The sequence below is a fragment of the Kogia breviceps genome, chromosome 15, assembly GCF_026419965.1.
Source record: "Kogia breviceps isolate mKogBre1 chromosome 15, mKogBre1 haplotype 1, whole genome shotgun sequence".
Lineage (NCBI taxonomy): Eukaryota > Metazoa > Chordata > Mammalia > Artiodactyla > Physeteridae > Kogia > Kogia breviceps.
The window spans coordinates 46,521,312-46,530,976 of NC_081324.1; the positions used below are offsets into that span (position 1 = coordinate 46,521,312).

General features: G+C 33.8%; 1 non-coding gene across 1 annotated transcript; it reads left to right on the forward strand.

Annotated features, from left to right (window-relative positions):
• Window positions 1–2,328: 2,328 nt before the first annotated feature.
• Window positions 2,329–2,400, forward strand: TRNAE-UUC (transfer RNA glutamic acid (anticodon UUC)). Its single transcript has one exon. It is a non-coding gene; the product is annotated as a tRNA-Glu (tRNA).
• Window positions 2,401–9,665: the final 7,265 nt, after the last annotated feature.

The window sequence follows — 9,665 nt, forward strand, 5'->3', positions numbered from 1 at the left end:
ATTGCTATTATTAACTCTACTTTAAGATAATGAAAATGGAGGTAAGGAGATCAAATAATTTAATCAAGGTTACACATCTTTTAAGGGGAAGAATTAACTACAAAGCTTATTTCTGATCCAACATGTTGTATGCTACAAATATATTTTCTTACATTCTAACAATTATTTTCAGGCCCATGGACTTGAAAAATAATAGATATCTAGAGAATAGCAAAAGATGTTCAAATATCTACATTTCTAAATCATAAAATCATTAATGAATAATAAATAGTTTGTTTAAAAAACATAATGCTAGAGGAGGTCACATATTTTTGAATGAGGAAATGACTTTGTGTGCACGATATTGGTTCTTGTCAAGTGATTGATCTCATTATTTTATATTTTTCAAAACATCAAAGCAATAAGAGAAATAAACAGTACTGACACTGGAATGTGGTATAACTATTACTTTGTGTCTATTTCCATGAAATCAAACCAACTTATAAATGATGAAATGGAAATATGTTGTAAAACTTTGTAGATTTACTTCTTAAAATGGTATTTATTTGACTTCTGTGCTCATGTCAAATATTCTACATATGCAGCTTATAATTTTTGCATTGAAAAAAAATAATAAAGCCACTGGTTACTGTAAAAGGTCACCTTTTTAATTGCTGTAATAAAGCCCAGCTGGTGAGCCAATCTCCAGAATAACTCGGGGCTAGCACAGTGGTGGCAGAATGAAGAATGCATTTGGTAAGAGGGAAGTGATTTTAGCATATGGCCTTTACTTCACATATTTGTGACTGCCAGTCACCAATATCTAACTTTATTTAAGGTAAAGCATCTTTGAAGGTTCAAGTGATTTATACTGCAACCTATGTCCTCACGCTAAACATAAAGAGGTAGATTTATCATCATGAATATACAAAGGGAAGTAATTGATTCTTTGGTCTGAATTTTTCTCTCAGTTAATAGATTTCCCCTTTAGCAACAACAAGGCAAAAATAATAAGGAAGCATACAAGATAACTTAAGTACAGCTCCCTTTGGCCCTGCTAGTCGCTAAAAGCTTATCTAGTATTTCCAGCACTCTTCATGAATGCTCTTTCTGCTCTGTGTTTAGAATGATAAAATCTTGTAGCTCCATAAATGTTAACTTCATCTTGTAGAAAAATAATAAATATGTGTTTGACATAATGCATAATTCTCTATTTTGCCTCTTGACATTTAAGAGAATTGTTATAATTATATCTATTCAGATAGAGATGTGCTACCTCCTTTTAAATTGTGATAATACTTAACAGTTATAAATACAATTCAGGATTCATATGAAATACAGTCTAGGACTTTTCCGGCCATAATATGTTTAAAAAAATACCTCAAAGGAGTCCTGGTGATTTAATCAACCTTGAAAATATTGCCAGAGTGTTTGTACAATATAAAAAATACTTTAAGATGACATTTTGATATTCTTATAAAAAAGTTTGATTTTGGGGGGTTTTTTTGTTTTTTTTTTTACTATTTCAATGCTATAGACAAAATGAGTTTGTGTATAAATACATTGAAAATCTAAGAAAACAAATATAAACTGAAATGGAGCTATGAGGGCAGTCTTGCTGACAAAATTTCTTTCATTCATTGTATATTAGGTATCCTGTATTTGAGGCAACTTATACAAAGCTACGTGATGCATCATATCATATATAGTGAGGCTGAATAGAAGCCTACTTCATTGTATGAACATGGAAAGTAAACACTGAAAGATTAATTTCCATATTATTCTATTCTCTCAAATACCTCAAATTCAATTGTTCTCTATCCCTTTACCTCTTAATCAAAATTATAAAGTATTATTTCATTCACTAAACAAGTGATATCTTTATTCCAATTCATCTTTCACATCAACTATATTTTTCAACATAAAAGGATGCCAACACAAAGTCAACTAGATCAGCTATTTCCCATAATATGCATATGAATGGAGTATACCACACAATATAGACACACAGTGGAGAAAGAGAGATATTTGTAATAAATATTACTTTTGCTTTTATCTGGATAGTTAAATTTTGGTGATTTCTTTACATTCAGCTGAACTTTTAATACTTTTTATAATTCTTGCATTTTTATAATGAAGACGTAGTTTTTTAAAAAGTCATTTCTCTTAGAATTTTATTCTAATACTTCCTCAGTACATCAAAACCCCAAGGTGATACCTTCTGAATATTTCAACAGTAGTAGTGGGAAATTTCAAAAAGTAGTTTTCTTCATGGAAGAGCTCATATAAGTTTTGTTTAATTAAATACAAACAGAAAGTACTTTTAAGTATCAATAATTATTTGGGAATTCCCTGGTGGTCCAGTGGTTAGGACTCGGCACTTTCATTGCCGAGACCCAGGTTCAATCCCTGGTCAGGGAACTGAGACCCTGCAAGCCACACGGTTCAGCCAAAAAAAAAAAAAAAAAATTGTAGCGAATTGTAGCATATACTTAGGTGAATGAAAAACAGAAAGCACTATTCCAGATGAGGCTGAAGAATTTTCTAATTATTCTAGTCATTTATAACCATAATATTTTATGAATCTGTAAGTAACAGCTTACATTAAGTTATAACATCTTACATCTACAATGAATATCTATGTAACAGTGATTGGAAATACATCTGGAAGATATAAAGGGATGCTGTAAAAACAGATTTATGTTCTATATTTCTTGGCAAGCAGGGCAAGTTCAGGCAAGAACATGGGGGAGGCAGTTGCTCTTTGTTCAAGACACGCTCTTTTATGCTCATTCACTCATACTGAGTCCCATACAGTCTTAGACATTTCCATCAAGCGAAAAAAATCTTCACTCATTTATACCCAAGATGTATTTGCTGTGATATGTTGTAGAACAACAATGATAAGCGTCTTGCTATCTTTACAAATATTTTCACAATGTTAGACTATAGGATGATAATTATAGTTTCTTCATCACAAATAAAAATTACATAATATTCTGGTGATTTCCTAAGAAGGAAATCAATGGCAGATAACTCACTGATAACATCCCTGGATTGCATATTATAGAAAGGATCATTCTATGATGGGGGAGGGCCATATCTCCCCTTCATTTCCATGAACTGTTTTCCTAAGTTATCTCTTACCTACTCCTTCCTTCCCCTGCATAAGACCCAAGGAAAAGTCATCTACTTTCAAGTGTGATACAGATCATTATCCTTATGCAACATTTTCTCTAAAATCATATTTCTGTACCCTTTGAATTTCTCAAGGTGAAAAACCAAAAAACAAAGAATGTGCTTTGTTTTTTCTGTAAACTTCACTGTTTTAAATGTTATGCTATTAACAGTAATAGAAACAGCAAAGGCGTTAGAAATAGTAGAGCAAGTCAACTTTTGTTCTGAAAACTTCCATTTCATAATTATGCAACTGTCAAATCAGTATTACAGTTAAAACGCTATCGTGGGACTTCCCTGGTGGCACAGTGGTTAAGAATCCGCCTGCCAATGCAAGGGACATGGGTTTGATCCCTGCTCCCAGGAAGATCCCACAGGCCACGAAGCAACTAAGCCTGTGCACTACAACTACTGAGCCCGCCCTCTAGAGCGCGCGAGCCACAACTACTGAGCCCGTGTGCCATGCCTAGAGCCTGTGCTCTACAACAAGAAAAGCCACTGCAATGAGAAGCCTGTGCACCGCAATGAAGAGTAGCCCTTACTCACCACAACTAGAGAAAGTCCACGCGCAGCAGCAAAGACCCAATGCAGCCAATAAATAAATAAATAAAATTTTAAAAAAACCAAAACGCTATTGCATTTTTCATGAATATAATCATCTACATAAATTAGAAAAATCTAAATCAACAGACCTTATGACATGTCCAAATAAACGAAATGCTGTGGAAAGTAATTTAATAGTAGCCACAGTATAGCTCAGACAACAAGGATGGAATGAGGAAGAGGATGAGTGTAGAAAAGGGGAGAGGGGAGTATACTGGATTCACCTCTTTGGTAGCAATTGTCACAGGCATGGACTTATTGACACATGAGAAACTTCCGCCCTAATTGCTACATTTATCATTAAGAATTATGACAGTCAGAATCTGATGGTTTGATTGACTTTACAAGTAAGCCTGATAATCATATGTGGTCAACCAACTTTACTATTAAAGTCTCGTGGCATGGAATAGCAGAAAGATCACTAGCTTCAGAGTCAGAGCCCAGTATTCAAAACCTGGCTTTTCATTTACTTTACATCCGTAAAGTTACTGAATTACAATCTCACCCTCTATAATATATGAATAATAAGATTCCTCAGTTGATTGCTGTAAATAATATTTGTGAAATGCTTGAGGGTGATCAAGTCCCTGATCACATTTTATTTTTGGTCAACCAAAATGTCATTTGTGTTATATAAGTTCATATATATAAGTTCATGTCATTCTTCATGGATTTCATACTTGAAAATTTGCCTACATGATAAAATTTATTCATAACCCCAAAGTCAATCATGACAGCACACTCTCTATCATTTGAAGATGTAAAATAATCAACAGTGGTGAAAAACTTGTCACCTGATGTGCACCCTCCCAGGTTGTGAGGTTGAACAAAGTGACACCTTGTTTCAGTTCTCCTATTGCAAACAAATGTCGTTCTGGCCATCGATTTAGTGTCATGCTTTTTGCATTTCTGTTCTTTTTGTTAGTGAGTTCACTATTTCAGATGCCCCCCAAGCACAGGACTGAAGCGTGGTCTAGTATTCCTAAGCACAGGAAGGCTACGATATGTCTTACGGAGAAAACACATATACAAGATTCTTTCTTTCGGCTGCATGTTTCTGGCTGCTCTAGGCATGTACTTCATCTGGTCCAATGCCAAACCTGGGAAAACCCACACAGGCTTATTTTGGTCCTGGAAATTTGTAAGAAATTTGAGAAAATTTGAATTCATTTAATCTTCAACAAATATTTTAAGTAAACGTTATTTCCTTCATTTTTCAGGGAAAGAAAATGAAAATTTGAACTGACACATTTAAAGTGATATTAGTCTCATTCTCGGTAAAAATGATTTTCCGATTATGAAGTGAAGAAAACCATGAATGACTTTGTCTTGTGAAGTTTGCCAGCCAAGACTTCAAATGTTAGATGTTATTAGACATGTGTTAGCTCATTAAGAGAGTATGGTAATCACCTTGTTCAATCTCCTGCCCCAATCAAGATTCTGTTTCTATACCTTCACTGATAAATAATTCTCATTGAGAAAAAATTTTCTTTCATAACAGGGAGCCTATTCCATTTTAAAATTACTTATGTATTTATAAAGCTATTTTAAGAGTTAACTGAAAAGTTTTAATGCCATTGACCTCAATTTAACTTTTACAGAGAAAATACAAGCTTATTTTTTATTTTCACCTGACAGTTTTTCCCTTCATGTGACAGAAGCTTCCAAATGTGTCCCTATTTCATTCCAAGAATATGTTAATTACTGAAAATAAACTGGAACAGAATTTAACAGTTCTGATAAATTTAACAAATACAGTTGTGGAAATCTTAATAATTGTAACTACCACTGGGTCTATATTATATATTATGTTTCAGTAATAAACCATAAGAGTTATCAAAATATTTTGTTAGTGGAGACAATTTCAAGATTATTTTCTTTTTTAAATAAAAATCAACCTATACTACAAGATTGACCCATGATTTAAAACTTGAATCTATGAGAGATCATTAAAAATAGTTGACCACACAATTTCTTTCTTCTTTCTTCCAAGAAAGAAAGAAGGAAGGAAGGATAGAGGGTGGGAGAGGAAGGAAGGTGGGGGGAGGAAGAAGGGAAGGGAAGATAAAAGGAAAGAAAAAAGAAGTAAGGGTAGGAGGGCAGGAGAAAGGGAAAGAAGGAAGAAAGATAATCTAAAAGGTATATTGAAAAAATGGGAATACTATGCAATATATATTATAAAAGTAGGTAGACATAATATATAAGGACTTTAGTACATAAATACTTCTTCCATGACAATAAAAAATAGAAAAATGGTCAAAGGATATGTGGTGAGCTGCCTCTAAGAAAGCTCTCAATAATGCCATTTTCTGTTATTCATGCCCTTGGCAATCCTCTCCCTGAGGAGGGACTGTATGTAATGACTCCTTTCTCATGAATGAAATATAGCAAAAGTGATAGATCTCATTTCTCAGATAAATTAGAAAAAGACAGTGGCTTCCACCTTGGGTACTTTTATTTATGTATTTATTTTTTATACGTGTGGTCTATTTTTGGTTTTGAATTTTATTTTATTTATTTTTTATACAGCAGGTTCTTATTAGTTTTCTATTTTATACATATTAGTGTATATATGTCAATCCCAATCTCCCAATTCATACCACCACCACCACCACCACCCCACTTTCCCTCATTGGTATCCATACGTTTGTTCTCTACATCTGTGTCTCTATGTATGAAACTTGGTCACTTTTAGTCTCAAAGTCGCTCACCCTTGAGGAAGCCAACCAGCACATCATGAGACAACTCTGCAAAGAGCACACATGGTAAGGGGCTGAGGCCTGACAGAACTTGGGTGCAGATCCAGGTGAGTCTTCAGATTAGACTGTAACTGAAGACTTGACTGCTAACCTTATGAAAGGCCTTGACCTAAAGCATTCATACAACCTGTGCGTATAATTTTGATCCAGAGACTCTCTGAGATCATTGTCTTGCTTTTAGCTGCTAAATTTGGGAGTAATTTGCTACATAACAGTAAATAACTAATAAAGAATATTAGTGGTGAGGTGATTTACCTAAAAATATAACTCATCAATGATTTATGAAAATATGTTCAGCATCATTAGGAACTCAATTAAAACAGCAATGACCACTTTTATACCTTAAATTGAATAGATAGAAAAATTGAAATTTTTTATTCACTAGGTTCTTAAAAGAAATAGTGAGCATTTGTGTTTTCAGAATGTCTCTGCATGTATGTTCTAAAGATATAAAAATTGAAAATGTTGATTTACGAAATTTCTAAAGGGAACAGGACTATATGTGCATTTGTGTTGGGGATTGTCTGTGTTGTAATATCAGTGCACTCTGTCTCATAAAAATAACTTAGAAAAATGTCAAAATTTACTTATTACACCATCACTTTGGATTCTCTCTCTTCCATGTGGTAGCCTGGAATAAAAAATTAAGTCTTGAGTTTAAGCTTCATCTGTACCACTCCTTAACTCTGTGAATTTATATACAAAAGTTATTCTGAGCCTTAGTTTCTTTGTTTTATGTGAAATTAGCATAATATCCAAAATTTCTGCACAAGATCATAAAAATGACTGAGATAATGCAAGTAAAAAATGCAATAATAAAGTGATATGTACCTGTAAGGTCTTATCATTCTGCAAGGTCTTATCCTCCAAACTACTGGTGGCTCTAGGATAAAGCCATAATCAGTGAAGGTAAGCAACCTGGCTTTACCTGCCAATGAGTTCTAAACTTAGTCAGTTACTGTTCTTGAGTAATTCTAATTTTGAGTGAGCAGAGAACCCTACAACTCATTAAAACTTAAAAGCTCATGCCCACAATATCCTATTCTCATACAATAAACCTTATCCTAGATGGGTCATCCTAGAGATTTATTCTAGAGACAAATATATTTATTTCACTAAATCATAATTTTTAAAGAGTAGTCATATATAGCTACATACTGGATCTTCACCACAACTCTGGTAAAGGAAGGATCATTGTTTTTATTTAGAAGTGAAATAATTAAGGGGATTAAGTGAGTTGTCCAATGTCACATTTCCATAAAATAATTTGAATCAAAAATTTTGAATTCTAGGGAATTCCCTGGCGGTCCAGTGGTTAGTATTCTGTGCCTCCACTGCAGGCGGCATGGGTTCAATCCCTGGTCGGGGAACTAAGATCCCTCAAGCCACATGACATGGTCAAAAATAAATAAAATAAAAATAAAATAAGCCCACTAAAAAAAATTATGTATTCTAGGGCAGTGTTCTTTGCTGTGTTTTTCACAGTAGCATTTATGATTATGAAAAATTGGAAGCAACTCTTTGTCCAGGAATAGGGAATTGGGTAAATAAGTTGTGGTACATCAATAAAGCAAAATTTTGTGTAGATACCCAAAATAATAAGAAAGTGTGACGCAGTCAATTGCATTTTAGGTACATTCATAAGTATTTTACGGTAATTGTGATTATTCCTCCAGGAAACCAGCTGCAAATCAAAAGTAAGAGGAGAACCAAAATGATACTATAATATTTTTTTTCCTGTTTTTTTTCATTTCCCAGTCTTATTAGAATAACTTTAATGTTTATACCCATAAGTTTCCAAATTAGATGTTTTCTCTAAAATGTCTTGTCTTGGCTCACTTTAAATTTTATGTAAACCATCTCTCTATTCCACCTGTGCTTTGGCATATAGAAAGAAAATACTTCGCAGAAGAATCCTTTCAGAAGTATCTCTCCAAGACAGCACAGTTCCCAGAAAAATGGTCTGAAATTAGTCTTCTGAGAACACGTATATGAAAGGATAATATTGGAGGAGAAATATTCTTTTTATGATTAATCAAGTTGTTTCAATAGCTGGATTCAATACAGATTTCACTAAAGAAATCTAAAATCTTGTTCTTAAACATCTATTACTTGGTTTCACCACAGATAGTTCTTAATGGGTCTTTATTTTCCCTAGAAATGTTATTCACAGTGAGATATATTTCTGCATATATCTAATTAGGAGACATCTCTTCTTTGCACCTTTGTCATCCCTTTTCACACTAAGAGGGTGTTTCCCTCACCTAAAAATTCATGAGTGACAGTATAAATAGCTGCCCACCTTAATCTGGGGTTGACTGATGAAAGATTTCTAGACTAGAGAAAAGGCAGGGAGGAGGGGTTGGGTGTTTGGGGAGAGATTCTATCTGTATTCTATATTTAAGACGTTCATTTCATTGTATTTCCTTGGCTTTTAAAACATCTACTTGGGATGGTGACATGCAAGAGGAAAGAGAAAGCAGGCATAGGCAGCTTCACATGCCCTTGAAATAGATATGCCTTGATTTTGCAGCTCACATAATAACTGATAGCAGAGAACACTCTGGTTTTGAATTAAAATTTAAAAATGAAGCAAGTCCTTTAAGAAAGCTCTGAATATAAACGTTCATCCAATTAAGAAAGTGCATTCACTTTCAGGCCACAATGTGGTAAGGGACAGATAATTGCAGCTGTCTATGTCAACCTTGTAAAAAGCTTGCTAAAATCATTAAGCATTTGGAAATTTTATTCAGTCTACAATATTTTTCTTAACTGCACTCACACTTATTAAAACCACTCCCTGACCATTTTCACCCACTCTTAGAGCCCTCCATATCATTAAGTTTAGGCCTGGCAACCATTTTCCTGCACCAGATAATGATATTTTTTTCACCAACAAATTTCCATCAAGATCAGAATGAAGGACACTAGAAAGCTGTCTCAGAGAAGGTTAAATTTCCCTCAGGACTGTATCAGGGTGGTATTAAAATAGCCATCTTTTAAACATTTTTTTTTTCATTTTGTGCTACATGTGGCATGTAACTGATTTTATACAGATTTTCATGGAAATGATAATTTGCTGTGGTGTCATATAGATACAGTTCACATTTAATATCAGATTTCTATTTTAGTTCTGTTTTCTGAATG